At 36.3% G+C, this 26,518-nt stretch overlaps 1 pseudogene; it reads right to left on the reverse strand.

The window, feature by feature from the left end:
* Positions 1 to 768: 768 nt before the first annotated feature.
* Positions 769 to 1,702, reverse strand: LOC114053178 (annotated as a pseudogene).
* Between the last annotated feature and the right edge of the window lie 24,816 nt (positions 1,703 to 26,518).

Genomic DNA, 26,518 nt, shown 5'->3' on the forward strand with positions numbered 1-26,518 from the left:
AGATAGTCTATTTTGGCTACACAGAATTCAAAGGGGGCTACTCCCACCCCCGTGGGAGGGGAATTCACAGAAGCAGGAAGCTTCCACATTAGGTGATTTGGGTTTGCTCCAAGGTTCCAAGGCCCCATTATTGAAGCAATTTTTTTATTGCTATAATTATTGTTTCCTCTGTAAATTGTTAATATGATAAGAATTAAGTGTGTGTATGTGTATAGATATACATATCTATCTATCTATATATATATTAAACTGGTAACTGGTGTATCTTTTGTAATCAGTGATTTGTTGTTCATTCAGTATATGTACAAAATCAGGTTCTCTGGAAAGTTGATACATGGGGCCATGCTGTAGAGCCCTAATGGAGGGGAGCACAAAGGTAATCATGAATCAGTAAAATATTACTACTATATGGTGTTTTGTGTCCAGAAATGTTGTCTGGACCTGCGGAAACCTATAGCAGCCACATACAAGGGAGGCAGTTACATACCTGTGGAATGCTGGCTTTGCTTGACACCAGCTACTAAGACTGCACAAGTCCTATCCAGCATCACAAACAAACAACAACAGGGTTTAACACATAGTAGTCACACTGTACTATTCACCATTTCTAACATTAAGTAGAAACTAGTGTGTGTTCACAGGTTTTACATTTCTGGTGTTCAATCACTACCCAGAGGAAGGATTTGACCTATTTGGAAAGCATATCCTACAAAACCCCTTAACCACTGTCCTGTTCTCAACAGTAAAAAGGTAGCACATTAAAAGGCTTTAAAATTGCAGCTCTTTCTGGATTCCCCAGAGAGTATCTGTGCTGTTCTTCAAAGGGCCCTCCTCCTCCGGATTCAGGCTTACCTTCACCACATCTGAAATGCCGTTCTGCCCCAAGACACATGGGACGCTAAGGAAGACATCCTCATTAATGCCATATAGGCCCTTAGTTATGGTGGAAATTGGATGTAGTCTCCTAAGATTGTTCATCATGCTTTCTGCCAGATCTACCACAGACAAGCCAATGTCCCAGAAAGTATAGCCCTTCAGCTTGATCACCTTATAAGCATCTTCAACCACTTGGTTTATGAACATCTTTCCAGTTCTCTGGACCAGCATCAGTTCTCAAAGCAGGATAAAGATTCTTCAGAGAGAATCAGCAATGTTCACACCACTCCCCACAGGAACATTGGAGTCTCCATGTTCCCCAGGGACCCATCCATGACAACTTGAAGAACAGATACCAAGTCTCTTTGGAAACTGGTAGAACTGGCAGAATCCAGATTGCCACTACTTCCAATGACACGGCTTTTAGGAAAGCCACTTAGCTTCCAGGCCACATACGTCAAAATATCCACTGGATTGGAAACAATAAGCAGCTGGCAATTAGGGCTTTATTTAACAATATTGGGAATGATGAATTTAAAGATATTCACATTGTGCTGGACCAAATTAAGATGACTTTCTCCGTGCTGTTGATGTGCCCCAGCCGTAACAACAACCAGCTTTGAGTTTGCAGTCACACTGTAGTCTTTGCCAGAAACAATCTTTGGCGTTTTGGGGAAAAGGCTGCCATGTTGGAGATCCATCATTTCTCCCTTTAGTTTGTCTTCAATTACATCAACTAGGGCAAGTTCATCAGCCAAATCCTTCATTAAGATACTGATGGCACATGCCATGCCAACTGCACCAACCCAAACAACAGTGATCTTATTATGGGGAATGTGGTCTTCCTTTAGGACATTCACAATCAGCTGATCCTTGACAGTAGTTGGTATTTTGGGGAGATCAAGGTTGCTGGCCAGGCTTTAAAAGTTCTAAGTTAGATGTGAGACTGCTGCTCCCAGACTTGCACCCTGGTGTGTCTTTTGTCTACTGTATTACTATATTTGCAAAATATTTGGTCAAGTAGTTGCTAAGGTAGCTTTTAGATTATTTTCTCCTAGTTACAGCTTTTTTTTTTTTTTAACATAGTCTAAACTTTACATGAAGTTGGTATACATATGTTAGTAGACATTTCTCTATCCATTTTCCATTTTTGGAGTCAGTAAATTTGTTGCCTTTGTTTGCATTGCATCTCATATTTTCTCACTTGTATTATTTTTTCTAGCTTCGTATTGAAATTGAACATTGTCCTAAGATGTTGTTGTTATGAGTATATAGATGATAGAATAAGGGATGGCTTCTAAATAGAAAATGATTTATTTTCTGTCAATTAAAACACAGTCAGTTTCCATTGTGATGTTATTTGCTGGTTGCCATGTATAGTGCCTCCTAATTCTTTTCTCAGAAAATATACCTGATTTCTAGAATATGATTTCTCTGTAGTCTATAAGTCATTAACTATATTCCTTCTTTATTCTTCAAGCATATTTCCAACATATGGAAACACTTTCCCCTTGTGCCCACCTTTGTATTGAAATTACCGAGTATAAAAGTTAATTTAGCCAAATCTGGTGCATATTTAGAATCCCTGATATTGGGAGGCTGATGGATGACTTGAGCTCAGAAGTTTTTTTAATTTTTTAAAAATTTTTTAAAAATTTTATTTTTTATTTTTTACCTGTAATAGGGCTAAAGCTGATGGTGTATCTATGCCAAATGTGGCACCAATATGATGAGCCATGAGGCATTGAGATCCACTGGGATGTCTAAGGAGAGTTGAACTGGCCTAGGATCTTAGGTTGAAAATGGAATAGGTCAAAGTTTCTCAGCCACTCAGTAGTGGGATTGGGCTCATATATGACCTCTGACCTTCTAGCTTGGGCTAAATAGAGAAACTCAATGTTAAAAAAAAAGTAGATTTAATTTGGGAAGGTTTTTTCAGGTACTAAGCTGATATTATCTGTCTCTACATCCTTTGCAATAGATGTTGGTGTGTAAGCTACAGCTGTTTTTATGATAGTTTTTTTGTAAATACTTACACTGAGAACTGCAATATGAGTGAGCTACTTAAATTTTCTATCAAATGATATTTCTTCTTGCCTTTGGAGATAAGCTAAAACCAACTTTTTCATCTTCTTTAGTTGGCTTTCCAAGAAGACAATTATTTAGTTATGACTTGCTTTTATCTGCTGGTTTTATTTATAAGGACAGTGACAATACTTATAGGATCTGTTCCCCAGCAGGATTCCTCCTGACTCTGGACACTGGACCACAGAGATCGTGTTTCAAGCACTAACAGGCAAATTAATGTTTATGAGCAATCTACAATCTAGACAGTTCTTTGTACTCTCTCTGCCCTTTTCTACCACTCTGCCTTCATCACTGCAGGGATGGAGCAGGTGACCACACATGATTAAGGGCCATTTTAAAACTTTACAGCCTTCTTGGGAGGCAACTGCTTTTCAATCCTTAAAGCACTAGATAAATGTGAGTTATTATTGTTTGCAATTCATTAAGTCTTGAATTTCACTCTAGGGGGTAAAGCTTAGTCAATACTTTACTTTGTGGCAGGAAGCAGATCAAAGTTATCATGTGTCATTCATTGTGGATTCAAATGTAGAGTGGCAGTTCCCATATCTAGGCAAAATGTCTGCTTGGAAACAATGCCATAAAGTGAATCATTGTTAGCCAAGTCTTGTTCTTCCATTGTAAAAATGTTATAATTAAGAGCATTCTCCTGATGAAGGGTCTGGCAACATCCAAGGCATAAAAATGAACAAGACCAGACAACATATCACAAAAGCAAGGATATGGCAGCTCTCAACGTTATGAATCATCTAAACTGGTAAAAATGTACAAAGTCCTCTAAAATGGCTATAGATAGACTCACCATATTGATTTGTTATTATCCCCTAGTGTTTTAAAAAGTCCTCTTGTAACACGATACTACTTCTCTACTTTACAACTTTGACCTATAGCTAAACTGCATACCATAAAATCCCTTATTAAGAATTTAATCCACAATAATTTTATTTGCTTTCTTTGAATTTAGATGACTTGGAGGGCCTAGTGTTCTTTAAAAAGCCATCCAAAGAAGTTGGAACCAAAACTTCATTTTTTTTTTGACAAATTTTCTTGTTGATAAAGAGGCAGGTAAAAAGTCTATCACTGTTGTCAGAATTATAGCAGATGTTTAATATCAATTTGGCAATGGGAGTAATGATTGTGTTAGCTATGTTTCTTCCACTGAGACCTGGTGGGAACAATATTGCCTTTGGACTAAAAAGCAAACAAAAAAAAAGTAGCCACTTTCTATTGGTATGAATATTTGCATGTGTATCACATGGAAGGAAGGAAGGAAGGAAGGAAAAGAAAGGAAAAAGAAAGGGAAGGAAATAAGGAAGAGAGAGAGAAGGATGAATGAAGGGTGGAAGGAAGGAAACACATTTATTAGCATTTACTATGTATCCTGGCACTGAACTGGGTGCTGAAGATGGAAATAGAGGCAAAAAGAAAAGCAGGCCAACTCTTAAGGAGTTTACATTTTAATGGAGGAAGACAGCATGCCAAAGGGAGCTGGAAAGTGCTGGAGGTGGGGGTAGGTGGCCAACAGGACCCTTCCCAGGGCCATGATTCTGAAGAGCAGAGGGAGTAGGAAAAGGAGAAGCTAACCTTGACCCTTCCACAGTTGAGGCTCCAGGAGGAACTCACCAATGAGAGAAGGGAGGCCATTCTTGAAGAGAGTTTACTTAAGGCTTTGTTTCCTCATCTATAAAGTGAAATAGTTGGATTAATTGATTTTTAAAGTCCCTTAAAATTTTCAATTTCTTCAATCTCACTTAAAAAAAAACCACAAAAGATGATGTGATATTTGTCATCCTCAAGCTCTCTCTTAACTACCTCAGGTTATTCAGAATTGTGCTAGCAGGTCGGTCAGTATCAGATCAAGTGAAGACCATTGGGGGCAATAAATAAAGTCTCTTTCTTTGACTTTTTTGTGGACAATTATCAGTGCATTTTACAATTTGAGGGAAAGGGGTAAACAATAATAACCTAAATTCATTATATCTGCAGGGGCAAAGTTCTTGTACCTATCCCTTTCAGGTAGAGTTTTCTCCTTCCCACTTGATGGAAATCAAATGTCAATAGTAAGATATTAGACTCTCCCTCTAGCTATTTTAAATATTATTTTTGATAGTATATAATTATGAAGAGATTTTAAAAATTGAAACACATATATATGCTTTCATAGCACATAGCAATCCTATATTCTTGGTCTCAGGAGTTTGATTACTAATATATTCTTTGCAATATAGAGTTGTTTTTGTTTAACACTGTCCATTACAAACAACTTTGTGTAATTTGTGTTTGTAATTTGGTACACCCCATCTATATTGTAATGAGAGATGCTTGGGAAAGGCATAAAATCATAATTTATTGACTTATCTTGCCATTTAGGCAAGGCTTCAGAATTGACTGTGACATGTTTCAGTGTACTCAAAGGTAGGATACAATACTTTAAAGGAAAGTCTTTCTCAGAAGCATGGGCTTTCTGAGACCCATGCTGCCTAATTTACATCTACTTTTATATTTTGTTTGAGAAGGATGCTCCCAAGCCATTTAAAAGTATGAAATCCACTTCTGAAATATTTAAAGAATTTACCTAATGCTTGATATTACTCCGACTGTATGGGCAACTTCGATTAGACACGTAGAATGTAGATGATGTCAACCACAACTGCAAAAGATCAAAATAATTTCGTCATCACAGCAGGGTACAGTGCAAGGAAAAGCTACATCGTAAGTGGTGAGAAAGTGTAGCAAGAGTAAGTTCTCTAAGTAAAGGCCACTTTTGTCACCCATCTCCAACATGGAAGATCTTATGGTGAAGGCTAATCATTTGCGCTATTAAGAGAGCAAACAGAAAAGCAATCAGACAGGTCAGAAATCAGGAAAAAAATTCTGAGGGCTCTGGTGGTCATGATTTCATGGTGTAAAATGTAAAAAAAAAATCAAGGAAGTATAATTTTCATAGATTACTGGAAGAAAGCTGAGGATGCAAAGGGGAAAAGAAACTTAATTGGCATTGGTTACTGATAAGAGCTCTGGATTGGGAGTCAGAAGATCTGAGTTTCTTTATATAATAAAACAAAAATGTACTTTAAGGTCCATTCTAGCTCCAACTTTGTGATGCTGTTTTACACACACACATGCATGTGTCTCTGCTTATGTTTATATATGTGTATGTTTATAAAATATACAAATACACATATATAAATATATCATAATATATATTATTTACCTTACTACATACATGTCTATACAGGATATAAGGAATGACCTTCACATGTATGTAGGGTGATCTTCTGGTAATATATGATGATTTCATGTGTGTGTCTGTCTATATGTAATATATGTATAGACAGACACACATATACATATACACATATATGCATACATACACACACACACACACACACTATGTGTGTGTGTGTGTGTGTGAGAGAGAGAGAGAGAGAGAGACCATTTTAGTGAGCCTGCCTAGAAATGCCATTCCTGGTTCCTATGGACCATGTGAAAAATTTGGTGGACCTCTGTCTGGGCATATGAGGCTTATCATCAATGAGTTTGTTTTTTCAAATGAGAGGCAGGCAGATGGCTTTAGGGAGGTCTGAGGTAATAATACATAAATATCATAGTCAATGGGTGAGATTCAGTCTAATTGAGCAGCAAAGAATCAGGCAAGTGATCCTTAGGAGAGATTAAAAGTGGGTGGTAGGGTCCTATGGATGGATATTTGGATTAAGGGATTGGACTTTAGTTTCTAGGAGAACTTGTGGGGCAATATTGATTCCCTGCACAATTCCAAAAAAAAAAAAAAACAGAACATTGTCAAAGGACCAATACAAGGATTTGAATCACAAAGGAACATGATAGGGACTTAGTTATTGTAATTTGGGTGCATCAGATGGTAGGTCTTAAGGAGGACTAAGGGCAGATGCTGGTTACAGGAATCTGGATACATGAGCCAAGAGGAATCAATCTGAAGACTTTTAACTGATATTTTTCTATCTATAAACCAGATTGGTTTAATTGTCTAAGGAAGGTCATGGTTAAGTGGTCCTAGCTATGGGCAACTGATTAAGAGGCGGGGATGAAGAACATTGGGATTATTTCGCTAACTCAAAAAGCTGTAATGGCAGGGGACCAGCAACAGATCACAACCTGTCTATAGTTTAATTATAGAGAGTTCTCATTCCCTTAGGGACAGGCTAAGTGATATATCCAGGGTAGCACAACTAGTAAATATCAAAGAAGGAATTTAAACCTAGGTCTTTCTGACTGCAGTCTCAGCATTTTGTCCACTAGGCCATGTCTTTCTGGGAGTGTAGGTCTTAAAAAGGACACACCAAGATAGGCTAGCATGGTTCTTGCAACTCAACTTTTCACAACTTCATTGGAACAGCCACCAAAAGCTGGTCTATGCATTTCCTCTTTCTATAGTTCCTCCCATTTTCACTGCTAAATAGATGAAAAAGAAGCATGCATTTATACAAATGATAGAATGATGTAGTGAAAGGAGAACTGACCTTGGTGAAATGAAGAGATCTCAAATCAGATCTCTTTGTCAGCACTTACTAGAAATCATTACACTTGTCTATATTTCATTTTGTCTCATCTCTGAAATGAGAATAATATTTGCACTAAATTATAATGATGCTGCTGCTGATGTCATTTGTGATATATGCAAACTGTTTGGAAATAGAGTAAATTGGGTTGGACTAAAAATCCTTTCAAGTCATTTTAAATTCTGTTCTCCCCCTCCCCAAAATCCTGCCTTGTTGCCTATCTATAATAAAGTTTTGCTGCTAACTTACCTTATGCCATTTTCTTAGCAGTAGTTTTTAGTGTATGAGAATAATTCATTTCTAAATTGTGATCATTATATAATACCATTTGGCTATCAAATCCTCTCACATACATTGACTTAAACAAACACTAAATCATAAACACTCGTCTGTCCATCTCTATGTATCTATCTCTATATCAGATATCTGTATCTCTATACATCTCTGCATGTGTGTGTGTGTGTGTGTGTATGCATACACACATCTACGTATATAATATACATATATACTCATAAAGACTGAGTGAAACAATTTTCAAGTGTAAGATAACCTAGAAGGACTTCAGGAAAGATCTGTCTCACGTGGGTAAAAGGGGAGCACAGCCCAGTGTGGCACAGAAGGCCAGCTGTGAGGCCTCCAACACAGAAGGCAAATTGCCAGCTCTGATACCCAGACAACAACAAGCACAACTAGGCCTGCCCATCCCAGCACAATAAACAAGCCACCAGCACCTGTGGTCTCAGTCCATAAAGTCAGTGACTAGGCTCCTGGCCGCCAGCACAATAAGCTTGGGACAGCACCCCCTGTGTCCCAGGAGCAGAGCTCAACTTTAAAAGGCATGAAACAAGCCCCCCCCCCAAAAAAAATGAGCGAGAAACAAAAAAGAGGCTTGACCGTAGAAAGCTACTGTGGTGACAGGGAAGATCAAAATACAAACTTGGAAGAAGACAGCATTGTCAAAATGCTACATGCAAAACCTCAAAGAGGAATATGAATTGGTCTCCCAAATGCCTTCTTTGAAGAGTTCAAAAAGGATGTCAAAAGTCAAATAAGAGAGATAGGAGAAAAAATTTAGAAAAGAAATGAGACGTATACAAGAGACTCAACAGCTTGGAAAAGGAAGGACAACAATTTACTGGAGAAAAAAATCTAAAAAATACAATTGGCCAAATAGAGGAAAAAATGCATTGAAGAAAACAACAGCTTAAAAAGTAGAATTGACCAAACACTAAATGCTTATGTGAATAAAATAGAGAAAGAGGAGATCAATGGAGTGGGCATGCAACTAAAAAAAAAAAAGCTAGAAAAATAACAAATTAAAAATCCCCAATTAAATACTAAATTAGAAATTCGGAAAACCAAAGGAGAGATTAATAAAATTGAAATTAAGAAAACTATTGAACTAAAAATAAAACTAAGACCTGGTTTTATTGGAAAAAAAATAAAATTGATAAACCTTTGGTTAATTTTATTTAAAAAAAGAAGGAAGAAAATCTAATTACCAGTATCAAAAATGAAAAGGTTAAATTCACTACCCATGAAGAGGAAATTAAAGAAATAATTAGGAGCTATTTTGCTCAACTGTATGCCAATAAATCTGACAATCTAAGTGAAATGGATATATATTTACAAAAATATAAATTTCCCAGATTAACAGAAGAGAAAATTAAATTTTTTTAAGAAAATTAAATTTTTAAGCAACCCATTCTTAGGGGAAAAAAAAAATGAACAAGCCATCAATGAGCTCCCTAAGGAAAAAAAAAAAAAAAACCTCAGAGCCAGATGGATTTACATGTGAATTCTACCAAGCATTTAAAGAAAAATTAATTTCAATACCATATAAACTATTTGGAAAAAAATAGATGAAGAAAAAGTCCTACCAAATTCTTTTTATATCCTTTTGTGCCTACTAGAATACTACTATTGCTTTCCCATGTGTCTCCCTGCATTAATGCTAATTTTGGTGTTACTGCTCCCTGCTCAATGACCTTCAGAGTATTCCAGCTGCTAATAATTGTTCTGATTAAGGGATATAAAATCTTCCACAATTACCCCCAACAATATTACCAATATCATCTCACAAGATTCCTTGTTCAAATACCATTTATAGCTCCAAACTGAATTCATCGTGATTCTCAGGACATGCATTGTACTTTCTCATCGGATTTCTCAATCATGCTGTGATTCACAGCATTCTCTGTCTTACAGAAGCCTCCCCATTTTGTCTTTCTAACTCTTAATGTGTGCCATAAAAAGAGCATCGGGGTCTAGTGCAAATGGTGCCTTAATGTCACTTCTCTAACTAAGACATGATTCCTTCCAGCAAACTTGTGTGGCACCTTACTTGTATAATTGTATTTGTGTACTTGTTAGTTCTGCTTTGTATTATTGTTGTAAATAAACATCTTACCTCACCAGTTGGACTGTCAAATCCATAAAGATTATGTCTTATTCATTCCTTCATTTATTTGTTTATTCATTTATGTTTATCAATTTACTTATTCAATTTATTTATTTATGCTTTACTTCCTTGTGTGTGCTCTCTTATGCAGGAACCTAGCCCTCAAAAAGATTACCTTTTCAAACCATAAGAGAGACACATATAAATTATTATATGATTTTTTTTTTAGCTAATAACTTGATCTATATTTTTCCCTTATTTCATCATTTGGCTCCAGTTTTACCATCCGTATTTTTGTCTTTATTTTAATTTAATTTTTATTTTCACTTCCAATTCTCTCCCTTCACCCCCTTTACCACCCATTATAAGACACTCAAAAAAGTACAATACCCATTACACATATGAAATCTTGAAAAAATAGATTTCTGCATTAACTGTGTTCCAAAAAAAGCAAGAAAAGTAATATAAGAAAAAAATGTACGTTAATCTTTACTTTGAATACATCAGCTTTCTCTCTAGAGATAGATGGCATGTTGCATACTGAGTCCTTTGGAATTGTGGTGGATCATTGTATTGATCAGAGTTATTAAGTCTTTCACATATCTTCACAATATTATTGTTACTGAGTAGATTGTTATCTTGGTTCTTCTGACTTCACTTTCCACCAGTTCATATAAGTCTTTCCAGGCTTTTCTACAATCATCCCCTCATTCTTTCTTATGGTACGATAGTATTCTGTCACATTCATATACCATAAGTTGTTCAGTCATTCTCCAATTGATGGATAACCCCTTCATTTCCAATACTTCGCTACCACTAAAAGAACTACTATAAATATTTTTGCAGAGATGGGGTCCTTTTCTTTTTTACTGTGGTCTCCTTCATAAGTGAACCTGGTAACAGTGTTTAAGGAAAAAAAAAGTATGCACATTTTATGGCCTTTTGGACTTCGTTCCAAATTGTTCGTAGTGGTTGGATGAGTTCACAGTTCCATGAATTAATATACCTATTTTCCTACATCCTTTCCAACATATGGCATTTTTTTCTGTCATCTTAACCAATCTGATGAGTGTAAGGTGGTACCTCAGAATTGTTTTAATTTGCATCTCTAATTATTAGTGATTTAAAGCATTTTATATGACTATTTATAGCTTTAATTTCTTCTCAAAACTACCTGTTCTTATCCTTTGATCATTTATCAAATGATAAATGTAGCAGTAATGACTGCTATTTTTTATAAATTCAGCTCAGTTTTCTATATATTTGAGAAATGACATGTTCATCAGAGAAACTTGCTGAAAAATTCCCCCCCAGTTCCCTGCTTTCTTCTGATTTTGTCATCATTACTCTTGTTGGTGTAAAAAAAAAGGTAATCAAAATGATTCATTTTACCTCCTATGGACCCCTGTATTTTTTTTTGTTTGATCATGAATTCTTCCCTTATTTATAGATCTGACTGGTAATTTCTTCCATTCTTCACTAATTTACTCATGATATTACCCTGTTTGTCTACATCATATATCTATTTTGAGTATGTATTGCTGTATGGTGTGAGATGTTATTCTGTGCCTAGTTTTACCCAAACTACTTTCCAGTTTTCCCTGTAATTTTTGTCCAAAAGTGAGTTCATGAACCAATAGCTAGGATCTTTGGGTTTATTAACACTAAGGTGCTATTGTAATTTGCTTTTGTATATTGTATACCTAATCTATTCTATTGATTAATCATTTTATTTCTTATACAGTACCAAATTGTGTTGATGGTGGCCATTTTATAATATAGTTTCATATACGGTACTGATAGGCCCCCTTTTTTCATTTTTTTTCATTGATTCCCTTGAAAGACTTGGCCTTTTGTTCCTCCAGATGAATTTATTATTATTGTTCTAGCTCTAAAAAATAATCCTTTGGTAATATAATTGCTATGATAATGAATAAGTAAATTAACTTAGGTAGTATTGTCATTTTTATTATATTGGTTCAGTCTACCCATGAGGTCTTATTTATTTTTGTACCTTCACCAAAGCCTAAGACATACTTAGCAAATCACGGAATTTCAGAATGGGAAGGAAAGTCATCCAGCCCATGTCCGAAGGGTCTCCATGAATAATAGTTCACATTCTTACGCCTTGTTAAGATTTGCAAAGTGTTTTTCATGCAGTGTTTGTTAAGTTTCTTGACAAAGAACCCAATAGAGTAGCCTTTGACATTTGATCACACTCTTCTTGATTATCTCTTCTTTGTATCTGAAAACCACCCTCTTGGTTCTCTTCCCACTTATCTGACTGTTCCTTCTTAGTTTTCTTCAATTGATCCTCACCAGAATCCAGTCCTGACATTATTAGCTCCCAGGCATTTAATTACCATCTTTATGCTGATGATCTCACATCTACCTTTTCTGCTCTGACTTCTCTGCAGACCTCAAATCTTGTATCCAGCTGCTTATTGATCATCTCAAACTAGGTGTCCAGTAGATATCGGAAACTCAGCAGATCCAAAACAGAACTCATTATCACTCTCCCTAAACCCTCCCCTACTCACTTCCTAACTCCCTTATTACTATAGAGGGTAACACCATCCACCTCATCCTCCCAGTCCTAGGCTTTCAACCTAGATGTCATCCTGGACTCCTTGCTATCTCCCACCTCTCTGATATCCAATCTCTTGCCATAACCTGTTGATTTCACTTTTGCAACATCTCTTAAATATGTCCCATTCTCTCCTCTGACAATGCTACCACTCTGGTTTAGGCCCTCATCACCTTACTCTTGGATTATTGCAAAAGCTTGGTGGTAGGTCCACTTGCCTTAAGTGTTTCCCCAATACACTCTATCTTCCATTTGACCCCTCAAGTGATTTTCCTAAGGCACAGGTCCAACCACGTCACCCCTCTAGTCAGTAAACTCCAGTGGCTCCCTATCACCTCAAGATCAAATACAGTGTCCTCTTTCTGGCATTTAAAGCCCTTCGTAACCTAATCCCCATCTACTTTTCTAGTTTTCTTACCCCTTACTCTCTACCATGTACTCTTTGATCCAGTGACACTGACTCCATCTCTCAGCTCTGGGCCCTTTTTTCTGGCGGTCCTCCATGCCTGGAATGTTCTCCCTCCTCATCTCTACTGACTGGCTTCCCTGGATTCCTTCAAATCCAACTAAAATCACATCTTCTGTATGAAGTCTTTCCCAATTCCTCTTTATTTTAGTATCTTCCCTCTTTCAAAAATTTCTTTTTTTTTTCATCCTGCATATAGCTGGTTTTTATCTATTTGTTTGCTTGTTGTCTTCTCCATTAGATTGCAAGCTCTTTTAGGTCAAGGACTATCTTTGCCTCTTTTTGTACCTCCAGCACTTAGCACAGTGCCTATCACTGAGTAGTCACTTAATACATGTTTAATGACTGACTAACTGAGTAACTGTTTTACAGATGAGGAAATAGAGGCTTAGAGAGGAATGATTTGGTCATTGTCACAATTCTGGTGTCAAAAGGCTAAATTTGAGCCAAAGTATCTTTCCTGGGCAGCTAGATGGTGCAGCAGACAGAGTGCCAGGCCTCGAGTCAGGAAGACCTGTCTGGCCTCAGAAACTTATCAGTTATGTGACCCTGGGCAAGTCACTTAACCCTGTTTGACTCAGTTTTCTCATCTGTAAAATGAGCTGGAGAAGAAAATGTCAGACCACTCCAGTATCTTTGCCAAGAATACCTCAAATGGGGTCACGAAGATTCTGACACAGCTGAGCAACAATAACGTAGTGCCTTCAAGTCCAGCACTCTGTTCCCTGTGTGTGGCTTTTTCCCATTCCAGAATTCCTGATTGTTGTCGGCCAGACTTTGCTCTAATCATGGGGGAACTCAGTATTTCCTTGGTCAGCCCATTTCGCTTTGGCTTAGCTCCAGTTATTTTGTTCTGACAACAGGCCTAAATCAACAAGGCTTCCCTGAAACTTGTGTCCATTTCTCCAAGTTCTGCTTTCTAGGGCTAAACAGAAAATGTTTAAGTCTTCTTCCTCATGATGGCATTTAAAATACTTGAAGACAAATATCACGTTCTGTCCCCTTGTCTCCCTCTTCTCCAGCCTAAATGAATCTATTGCTTTCAGCCAGTCCTCAAATTATGTGAACTCGAGGCCCTTCTCCATTCTGCCTCTCCTCCTCCAGGTATTCTCTGCTTTATGGATTGGTGGTTTGGTAAACATTCAAAAATACTTCTTAAATTATTGAATCTCATTTAATTTCTTAATTTCACTCTTCTAGCAACCAGAAAGCAAAATATCCCATAGTTAAATGCTCTGTTCTATCACGTCATGAGTCATCAGCATTATTTAAGCTGCATTATAATTTGCACATCAACAAAACTGTTTAAAAAATAAGGAAAGTTGGGGCAGCTAGGTGACGCAGTGGATAGAGCACCGGCCCTGAAGTCAGGAGGACCTGAGTTCAAATCCGGCCTCAGACCAAACACTTGACACTTACTAGCTGTGTGACCCTGGGCAAGTCACTTAACCCCAACTGCCCAAAAAAAAATAAATAAATAAAAAATAAGAAAAGTCTACCACTCTGGCAGAAAAGAACTACACGGTGTTGATATTGCAAGAAGGTTAATTTTTAATGTTTCTGCTTGAAAATTCAAACTAATTCATTCAGGCATCTTTGAGTTAAATCAAGTGTAAAATAATTATAAGTTCCGCAAGTTCCTATAGGAGTTTTGCTGAGAAATTGCTCCAGAAGTGCAAAAGGTCTAAAAATTGCTGACTTGGCATGTGTTTATTCCTCTCCAAGAAACTATTTAAATTTAGAAGGAAAATAGGCAATGTTGATTCAAACATTGATTTTCATACATACCTGCTAAAGGAAAATCAGTTTCAAGTATTTTGTAATTCCTAAATGATTATAATTGGAATTCCTAATTTACTTTTCCTCAGTTTAACCTTGACATATTTCAGTTATGAAAATGTTTCTATAAAAAATATAATAAATCCAGCCCTAACATAATGGAGACAATGCAAATGCTGTTTATATACCAAGTTTATTATGATGTAATTTCTTATAACAGTAGATTTTCTGCAATTCTTTTCAGTTTATTAGAATTACTAAATTTAGTTTGTGCTTTGAGGAAAAATAAAATGAAATAGTGTAAGATTGAATGTCGAGGTTATGTAGTGGATGAGTACTGGATGTGGAGTAATCAAGCTGTGGCTTCAATCTTGTCTCAGAACCTTACTAGCTAGCTAACCTAAGCAAGGACCTTAACTGCTTTCTGCTTCAGTTTCCTCATCTGTAAAATGGAATGGGACTTAATGACTTCCAAGGTCCCTTCCTGATTTAATTCTGTAATCTCTGTAGGAACATGCAATTATTTTTTTCTGATTTCTTTCTCTTTTCAGTTTCTTTAAAGATTATTCAAATGATAATAACAATTTGCATGTCTTTCTGTGTGGCACATTTTAGTTTTTTAAATGCTTTCACAAATATTATCATTTTACTTTGTTAAAGACACTCTATTCCCTAGGACCCAAGAGGGCCTGACTTTTTCTTCCTTCCCTTTATGCAGTGGGATCTGTTTCCCAGGTCACTTGCATACCATTGACCTGTGGTGTACTTTATTCTTTGTTTACATACACTTATGGTTTTCATTATCCATCTCTAATAGCCTAATCAAACCCTGTTTGTCATGGTTTCCCATTGCCAATGATAGGCCTTTTCCTTCCTAGGTGACCTCAACATAAGATGTGTATCTCCCTCTCTAGTCTCATCTTGATGTGATATAAACTCCTTGAGAATAGGGGCCTTTTTAGTTTTGTCATCATGTTCCCAGTGCCTAGAATAGTGCCTACTAGGTGTCTAATAAAGACTTATTGATAGATTAGCAATTAACATACATTTAAATTTGATGCAAGGCAGAATCAATAGTAGGTAGAGTGTTGGATCTCAAAAGAGTGAGGAAAATCAAGATTCTAGTTTTGTCTTTCGTACAGTAGTTGGTGACCATGAGTAAGTTATTTAACTTTGTTGGTCCTTGGACATGACAATAAATTATAGATGGCTTGTGATCTTCAGTGGAGGAAATTCTCATACTGACAGAAGCACAGATTTTTGGTATATTGACATTAAATGTACATTATATTCTATCAGGATTACATTAATAGTAGATTATATATGAGAACCTTACTATAACATGATTTATTAGATTTCAGAATTTGGCATAATATATATGTTTCTTGGATCCACTCTGGGGGTATTTTTCCACCTTAGATACACAAGAATTCCTTCATTTATAAGGTAGCATAGTGTATTTGAAAGAAAGCTGAAATTGAAATTAAGAAAGACATCCTGAATGCTAGCTCTGATGGTTACCTATAGCTTTATGACTATGGGATATATATTCAGACTCTGAGGCCCAGTTTTTGTTTTTGTTTTTTTAATCTATAAAATGAGGTTAACTGAACTACCTACAATACAAAGCTTTTCGAAATAAAAACATTTTATAAAACTTGAAGCATTTTATGTATGTGAAATATCATCATTATCATCAGTCTCACATATAGAATGGAAAATTGGGCTTCAGTTCAGCATTCCAGCAAAAGAGCAAAATATCTTGAAGAATTTAAAGGATCCAAAGTATTTTCACTTCACTCCAATGACCTATATTTTACCAGCTGAAGCTATGGCTTACAAAAGTCTATCAGTTTTCTGTAGGTCACGTTATAAGTCAAGAGAAGACCCCTATCAGAAGAGACCAAACATGGACTACTTGTCTTCGACTATTAACTTTTTGTCCTTTCTTTCACTACTTCCCAGGCAGGCTACAGAAATCCTGAAGCTACTGACTTTATCAACCCTATAGATCTTGTCAAAACCTCAGTGACTTCATTACCACAATTCCCACACAAGTGGTCAGCTCAAATCCTGTTAGAGTCTTTGGTCCATCTGATTAGCCAGGAGTCAAAGCTGCTTTAAAATCTAGTTTTTATTACTTTTGGAAAGAAATACTTATGATATCTAGCAATTTAAACATCTTAAAAATGTGTTTTGCTCTTCATTTTAAAAGATAAACTTTTTAAAAGATAAAAATGTATTATTAAATTAATATTATGGAATTACTGCTGGGCACGTGGGAGCTTGAGCTGTGCACCCTCTTCCCTTCCTCAAGGGGCTCGTTTGCTCTGGATTCAGATACGAAGATCGCCTGAGTGTGGTCCTGGGGACCCTGGCCTCTAATCAAAGAGAATAGGCTTGCTTTTGTCACACTCTTCAGATTATTAAATCTCCATTCTAGTGGCCCAGGGAGAAGTTATTAAAATTTAGTATTGCTCACATCTACAGGTTTTTTGTTTCATTTTGTTTTCTTCAGAAGGGATTGAGTAAAAAAAAAAAATTACTCAGTATACAATATGTATCAGGTACAGGGCAGTTATTTGTTTTCTATAAACAAATCAAATGCTAAAACACGCAAAAAAGTTCATTAGTACATATTAATGCCAAGACTAAAATACGATACAATAACTTAATTTGTAAGTATTTACAATTTGAGTATCTTAGGAGGATAACTGAATCTTATCAGAATATAAGCCTGTTTGTGGGATTGATGATTTGACATTTTACGTTTCATTTTGACTCTGTACTGCAGAAACAATTCCTGATGTAACCAAACATGGGGCCAGTCTCTTGTGACTGAATATTATCATCAATGCAGAAATTTCCTCTGCCATCACTCAGCTCTGCTCGTTAGAACCAGGAATTCTAGACCTCTCAAACTCTTGAGGTTACCTCCAAGCTTGGATACACCCACCTTGAGATTGATGCCTGGTCACATAATTAGCAAAAGAAAAAAAAAGCAGAAATAGCAACTAACTGTACAGATGGTAGTTTAACTAATTGGGTCCATTTTCCATATGAGAATAAAGGTGATATTGGGAGAACGAATGCTTCCCAAGGTTTAACCCACTTTAATAAGAAGTCTAGAGATAGTATGCCACATAAGAGAATCTAACTAAAGGGATTGAGGCAGAAACTGTCTCTTCTTTGAACTGACACAACAGCATGTACCCCTCCTGCTGTCACATGGATGATGAATAACAAAGTGACCATTCAGTGTTCGCTGTGTCACACCAACGCACACCAGATCTTTTGAGCACTGTGTCATCACATTGCTGGAAGCAGGATCATAAGAATAACATGTGGTTGGCCAGAATAAGGAAGAGAAACTATGGTCCAAAGGGATGGCTGTTATACCTATTCTCTCTGTCTCTGTCTCTCTCTCTCTCTCTCACTCTCACCCTCTCTCCCTACCTCCATCTATCCATCCATCCATCCATCTATCCATCTATGTATCTATCTATCTGTCTATCTATCTACCTATCTATCTGTCATCTATCTGTCTGTCTAACTACCTATGTATTTACATGTATGCACATAATTTTATCCTATTTAGAGTGAAATCTGACATAATAAGCCTTTCACTGTAAGTAAGACTTGATTTTTTTTTCTCCCTTGGGTGTTATTTGAAATGAGCAAATAAATTCTTCTAATCAGTGTTCAAGGCAACATGTTCGAAAGAGACATTAAACCAGATCTTTTAATCTAGCCTCTCATATTACAGATGAGAAAACTGATATCTGGAAAGCAAGAATGACTTGCTAAAGATCATACAGGTAACATTTGTCACAGGAGGGATTTGAGATAAAATCTCCTGACCCCAAACCCAAATCCCATGTTCTTTTGCCTCCACTCTGCTTTGCCCTCCACATATCAAATCAAACCCTGGTCACATCTACTCATGCTGCATTATGCTTGTTCATTTTCTTCCGTTAATACTCCATAGAGGATTTGCTTTTTGATGATGAAGTCCTCCCTCTAAATTTTTATTGTTCAGGGGCGAACAGTGAGATAGAGTTGTTTCTTTTCACTATTCTCCTTATATAACAGTCCTACTTCTTTCCCTTTTGTTTATGTCCTTGATGACTTGTCTTCTACTGTGCCTTAAGGCCTATGGTGTCTTTCATTTGACTTGCAAATGAATCCTTCTATATGTATTGTCTTCTTTCTCTTGATTTTTCCTGTGAACATTGCTAAGCCAATTTTTCAAATGGTCAAGAATGTTAGGGAGGATTCTGTAGTGTTCTGAGATTTGATGGCATACTAGTATGGTACTTGCAAACAGAAGCAGGTAGAACCTCACAATCTGTAGGGAATCCTTTGATATGGACTTTGCAGACAATTGTAATGTAGAATTCTGATGCTTACGGCAAATAGAGCCTGGCAGATTGGAGCAGTTCTGAGAAGAGATTTTGGACATCAGTACACAAAGGTCTATGGGATGAGAGAGTGCTGACTGGGAGGGTGGGCAGAGAAAAAGGCCTCTGGCAACAACTTTAGATGATGTGAGGTTAGGCAAAGGCAGTAGGGTTAGAAGTGCAGTATTGGGAGAAGGTAAGACTTGGAAAAGGGTTATCACAATAACAAAACTCTTATGGTAACATCTTAGAGTGTATATGTATATGTATATATGTTTGTGGCCATGTGTTTGTGTGTGTGTGTGTGTGTGTGTGTGAGACAGAGAGAGAGAGAGAGAGATTTACTGTACTTTGTCAAATGGGACCATTGGAGAAGATAAAGATATGGGACTAATGGGGTGTAGGATCTATGTGGGGAGGAAGTATGTCAGTACCTGGGACAAAAACCTGATTTTCTACATTGTTTTGACTCAGTGCATAGGATGTTATAGAAATTACATACATTGTGGTGTATGTCTTTGGTGAGACTAAATTGATAATGATTATTAGAGAATTTTAAACAAAGTCCTCCTATTAGTGAATTTGTCAGGAAATCTTTATGATTTTAACATACACAAGGGGGAAACACTTCAGAAAGAGGGCTTGAGCTACCAACTCAAATGTTCCTTTGAATAAAATGGAATCTTGCATTCTTCTTACCACTCTAAAGAAGTGATCTATATTTGTCACAAGAAAAGTTTTCTATCAGGAGTATAGAAAAGAAGAGGGAACTAGTGGTTAGTGGTAGAGATCCAAAAATTATGAAAGAAAGCAAATTCCATCAATAGATAATTTAAAAATATATGGAAGAAAACTAATTAAAAATAAAATAGATATAACAGTAATTCATGGTTTCTTATGCAACCTTCCTTTTTTTTCTTCTTTGTATACTGAAATGCTCATGTGTAATGACTGTAAAGTTTGTAATAAAGATTTTTTTTTAAAAAAATATGATTTGTTATAGAAAATCCGTGAATTTCTTTGCAGACCAGAACACAGTAAAAATGGTACCTAATAAAGGAAACCTGAGCTAAAGTTCTTGACCTAAATGGAGACTAAGTAATATCAGCTTGAATAATGAATGGGTCAAGGAACAAAACTTAAGAGGCAATAAATAATTATGCTAAAGTTAAGTAATGAGACAACATCCTAAAATTTATGGGATGCATATAAAGCCATCTTGAGAAGAAAAATTCTAGCTGTGGAAGTGTATTAACAAAACAGAAAAAGGAAGGATTAATCTACCGAGCATACAAGTTTTCAAAACCCTAGAAAATTAAAAAAAAATCCTGAAGCAAGCCTAAAAGAAGAAATTGTGAGAATTAGAGAACAAAGAATCCAGAACTCATGGAGCTGTTACACAGAATGAAGAAAGTACTGATTTTTAAAAAGGCTACCCAACCAGTTAACAATGAGCCAACTTATTTAAAAGGTGCTGATAGAAGGGTTGGGTAGGGGAGGAAATCAAATAACTTAAATGAACAATTTACAGTGAATAGACAGAAAATAGGAAGGCCTATCAGAAACTGATACACACAATCAGATATCATCACCACTAAGTGTCTTTTAAAGGAAAAACATGGTAATTTGTAAAACAAGATACCCAATTAATAAACAAGGCACAAAGAGCTCAATCCAAGAAAGTAAAAGCAAGCCCTGTTTGACCTACCAAAGATGGGGTTGGGAAGCACAAGTCCAATTCAGAGAGATGGAAAAGGATTCCATTGAGCATAAAAATCCATTAGCATCTGTGCAAAAATTGCTGAAAATTGTTCTTAATAATGGGTAAAAAGTCAGTCTACCAAAGTCCTTTTATGAGACAACTATTGTTTTGATAGAGAAACCTTCACGGAGGAATATTGATAAAAAAATATTAACTATAATAATAACATTAGCAAAGCACATGTAAGTATGTGTGATTATTGTCTTTGTTAGATCTTTACCAGGTTAAAATGCAAGTGGGGCTCAACGTCAAGAAAAAAGAAAAGTATAATCATTAACAATGAGCAGTGGATAGAGGGCTGGAGTCAGGAAGACTCAAATTCCTGAATTCAATTCTGGCTCAGACATTTATTAGCTGTGCGATTCTAGACAAGTCACTTAACCCTGTTTGCCTCAGTTTCTTCATCTATAGAATGAGATGGAAAAGAAAATGGCACACCTCTCCAAATATCTTTGCAAAACAAAAACAAAAACAAAATAAAATAAATGGGATCACAGAGAGTCAGACACAAATTAAAAACTATTGAACAGAATGATTACCTTAATAGATGAAGAAAAAGTCTCCAACAAAATCTCTTAAAATATTATTTTAAACCTAAAAACAGCTATGGAAGGGACTTTTATTAATATGGTTAAAAACAATTTTCTAACACCAATAGCTATTCTATGCTCATGGGAGAAAACTAGAAGATTTCCCTGTAAAACTGAAACTGAGGGTAAAGAAAGGATGCCTCCTCTGCCCACTACTATTCGATAAAAGAATAGGGAATAGAACTGGCCTGTGCCTTCACTGTTATATGGAGCTCTTTTGAGAAAGATCTCTCTACCAAGTCACGGAGGCACCTTTTCTGAAACTTACGATTTTAAAAAGTTGTCTGGAGCCTTGTCATCAAACACAAATAGAAACAGGGCCACTGAATCATACATTACGATCTGTGAGGGCCAAATGTTGGCTTAAAAAATCAAAACAAAACAAAAAACAAAAATCTACGTATTGCTATTTTCTATGTTTTATTGCATTTTTATTTATTTTGCTAAATATATCCCAATTACATTTCAGTCTGCAGCTCTGTGGGCCTTGTACTTAAACACCTTTGGTCTATAAAACTGAAAATTTAAGTTACTCAGTGCTACACATTTAATATGTCACATATAAGACTATTCTTCCTGATTCCAAGACTGACCCTCTATTCATGACAGCCCCCTCCCTCAAATACTATTTGGTGGTCAGAAGAAGCAGTAGCAAGGATACTCTTAAGAACTTTGAAATTGATTGTGTGCCGTGGGAGACCCTGGCACAGGACCAGCCAGCACGGCATGCCCTCATCAGAGTAGGAGCTGTGCTCTATGAGCAAAGCAGAATTGAAGTTGCTCCAAAGAAACTCGAGATGCGCAAACTTAGAGAAACCACCCAATGTTCACATGAACTGTTTGTGTCCATCCTGTGGTAGAGCATTCTAAGCTCATATTGGTCTGATCAGCCAAAGTCGGACGCACCATAACTTGACCCTAGCATAGTGATGTCATTTTGATCCTCTTCGAGGATGAAGAACAGCAACCCATATAGTACTAAAATATTTGTTATGGCAATAAGACAAGAAAGAGAAATTAAATATGTAAACATCAAAGAATCAACAAAGTTATCATTATTTGCATATGATAAGATAGCTTACTTAGAAAATTGCAGAAGATTTAGTAAATGAAGTGGGCAAAATCTAGCTTAGTTGGGTCTCATAGCAAGTTCTCTGCAGGCTGATTTTTTTCCACTGTTGTCACTTTTTTTGTGACCAGAAGTTGCTCATAAAATTTCATCATCCATTATGTTTTCAAAGTGTGCAGTGCTTTTCTCCAATACCAGATCTTTCTTCTTGGAAAAGGGATTAGATGAATCCTGGCTGATGATGTTTCTGAGCTCTTCTCACATCTTTGATATGTCAACAATTTCATATCCCCTAAAATTCTCTAAGAAATAGAAATAAAATCAGAATCATTGTCTTTGCTCATTTTTGATAGAAAGCATCATATTAAATTGGGCCAGGTTAGCTATATTACTACTATACTCACTTCCTTTTCATCTTTACTTTTTACTTCTAATTTGTTGCTGACATTTTAATCTTTACCTAACTTACATATGGTCCAACTTTCATATGTTAAAAAAAAAAACGAAAACCTCAAAATCAATCATATAATGACCAAAATTGGCCCCAGAGAAAAGATATGGGTAGACAACTCTACCAGCTCCTTTTCAGGGATGGAGGTTAAGGAATGAAAAACATTTCATATAGTATTAGATTTTTTAAAATGTGATCACTGCTTTTGCTAAATTTTTCTTTCTCTTCTTTTGTCTTTTATTTCTTATTCTTTGTTTTAAGGGATCAGAGAGTGGGGGTAGCTAGGTGGCTCAGTAGACAGAGCATTAGGCCTGGAGTCAGGAATACCTGAGTTCAAATTCACTCTCCAACTTATTAGGTGTGTGCCCCAGGTAAGTCACTTAACCTCTGTCTGCCTTCATCTGCTGGAGAAGGAAATGGCAAAGAATTTCAGTATCTTTGCCAAGAAAACCCCGTGTACAGCATGGTCCATAGGGTCACGAAGAGTCAAACATGACAATAATAAGAGATGTCAGACAACTATGAGGGATGCCTCTTCGAAAGGTGGAGAGATAGAGGGGGAAATCTAGGCAATGCAAAAATGAAAGATTTTTAAAATCTACCTTTTTTTAAAGAAAGAAAATTGCCTATTGAGTAAGCTTTAAACAAAGATATGAGAAGAATGGCATTGAGTCCTTTAAATATTTCTTACGTAATATGAATTTTACTTTTTGCATGCCTCTAAAGCACAATTACTGTATATCTTTTTACGTTACTTTGTGAGACTCTAAATTCTAATGATAAATTAGCAGTTCACATTATATAACTAAAATTAAAAATCCTATCAATGAGAATGTGCAATAAAACAATCTGAATATGCCTTCATAATTAAATTTTAATTCCTTAAAATTAAATGAAGTAGATTTCCAAATGAATTCAGATTGTTCCAGTAACCTCAAAAGACAGATATCAAGCACCAAGTACAAATAATATTAAAACTCAATAAATACGCAAATAGAATTCTTGACTTGATTTTTTTTTTTTAATTAAGCTCAGTGTTCTTCACAGCTAACTAATAAATGTCTTGGAAAATTAATATAATTGCAAGAATCGGAATTTAAATTTCTCTCCGGATCCACTTATTGTATCTGGAATACCGATACCCAGAACTCCCTGAGCCATGGTTAAGTTTATTTAATGCCATGAAACACGAGCACTGATTTCATCTGACATTTACTTCTGTGCAGGCAGTAACAGCTCAGTAACTCACATGATAAGTGCAACTGTAAACATCAGAGAACAGATCTGCCACGATGCCTAAGAGCAGCTTCTGCAACTATAGACAGTGCCAAAGCAGTGGCATATCCTGATGACTGCTCACTTATTATCTGTCTGACCCACCTTGTTCTCTCAAAACCACTAACAAAATTGATATTCATCCTGCTTCTGATGAATATCATGTGATAAGTGATCAATCAATGGTGGAGCGAGCAAGGGCAAACAGATGTGAGCTGGCGCCAACATTTGACATATTGGTACAAAAAGTATCCAAAGGGAATGCTTCCCTAAACTGGGGAGGTATCTTTCACAGGAACGGCAACAGCAGCCAGATGACTGGAATGTTGATCATGCCTCACGTCAAGTTGATCGAAGTCAAGGTTTGGATTGTTTTGATTTTTACGTTGTGTGTTTTTGCCTGTGGAAATTAATAAATATTTAAGAACACAAACTACATTTCTTAAATTATACAATGCTAAACATGGAACATTTATTAATAAACTTGGTGTTTTATAATGTGACTACAGTGAGCCTAATTTTTCGAATATGATTTGTACTTATTACTGACTCTCGATGCAAAATGAGATGTGTCAAGGTGAAAGATTATTGCATTCAAAGGATAAGATTTTATTTGTCCTTGCATAATATCTTCCAAATATGTCCGTCCTTAGACTGGGCATATAAAACAACAACAACAAAATTACCAGACTATTGTTTAGTCATTCTAGATATCCCTAGTTAAGTGATAGAGTGGACATAGCATTGATTCTGGAATTCTGAGGATCTGGATTCAAATCTCATTTCTGATTTTTGATCTGTTTGATCTCAGGTAAGTCACTTAAACTCTCTGGATCTCAGTTTCCTTTTATTTAAAATGGGAATTTAGACTAAAAGTAACATAACTTCTCTCTGCCTCAGTTTCCTAAAGTGTAAAATGGGGAGAATAATAGCCCCTACACCTCTCAGGGTTGTCGTGAGGATCAAATGAGATGTCACGTATAAAGTGTTTTACAAACCTTACACCGTATTCTAGTCACAATGACCTGCTTACTATTCCCCTAACTTGGCATCCAAACCCGCATCTCTGTGTCTTTGAACAGTCTTGTCCAATGTGCCTGAACTGATGTTTTTTCTCTAGTGTTGCCTTCCTCAAGGTTCTACTCTGATATCACCTCCAGGAAGCTTTTCTCAATTCCCTACAGTTATTTGTATAAATGACCTCCTATTTGCATACCAAGCACATGGTGATTCAGTAAGAAGAAGTTGTAGACCTGATAAAGATCTGTGTTGGGAGCCGGTGTTTCCGGACTGGGAATTTGCTACATGTGAGACCATGGATATGCCACAACTTCAAAATGTCACAGGAAATTCTCAGTCAATAGACATTTATTAAGCACCAGCTAAGTACCGGTCACAATATTATAGACTAATTTGGGAGGGAACTAGGTGGAACAGTGGATAGAGCTCTGGACCTGAATCTGGGAAGACCTGAGTACAAATTCTGCTTTAAACATATATTTGATGGATAATCTTGGACAAGTCACAAGCTCTGTGTCCCTCAATTTCCTCCACCATAAAATGGGGATCATTATAGCATGTACCTCACATGGTTGTTATGAGGATCAAATGAGATTATATATTTAAAGTGCTTAGAACAATGCCTACCACATAGTAGGCACTTAATAAATTATTTCTTCCTTCCATTTTCCCTCCCTCCCTCCCTCCCTTCCTTCCTTCCTTCTTTCCTTCCTTCCTTCCTTCTCCAATGAAATCACAATCCAGACTGTAAAAAAAAATGCCATAACCTTCTGGTAGAATGTCTGCTTTTTTAAAGGAAAGATTTAATTTTGTTTGTATATCATCAACACACACCACAGTACATAGTAGGTGCTTAATAAATGTTGATTTTTTTTCTTGTCAGATCTTGGCCAGGAAGCAAGAACAAAGGACACTAGATTTTTGGCCAGAAAGATATAATGATATCTATGAAATGTTAAAAAAAAAAAAAAAGCATTCCCTTCAGGGCATGAGAAACCAAGGAGAAGATATCCAGCTACCCTTCTCCTTTTTCAAGTGGAAATAGGCACACAATGAATGACAGAGAGAGAGAGAAAGAGATAGAAAGAGGGAGAGAGAGAAAGTCAGTAGGGGAATAGAGAAAAGACCCCAATCCTATGGAATTCTAACTGAATACTCTGTGTGTTATTTCCTCTTGGTACACTCTTTTTTTCTCTCTCATTAAAGGTTTGAAAAA

Source organism: Vombatus ursinus, unplaced genomic scaffold, assembly GCF_900497805.2.
Source record: "Vombatus ursinus unplaced genomic scaffold, bare-nosed wombat genome assembly UNPS02014810.1, whole genome shotgun sequence".
Classification (NCBI taxonomy): domain Eukaryota; kingdom Metazoa; phylum Chordata; class Mammalia; order Diprotodontia; family Vombatidae; genus Vombatus; species Vombatus ursinus.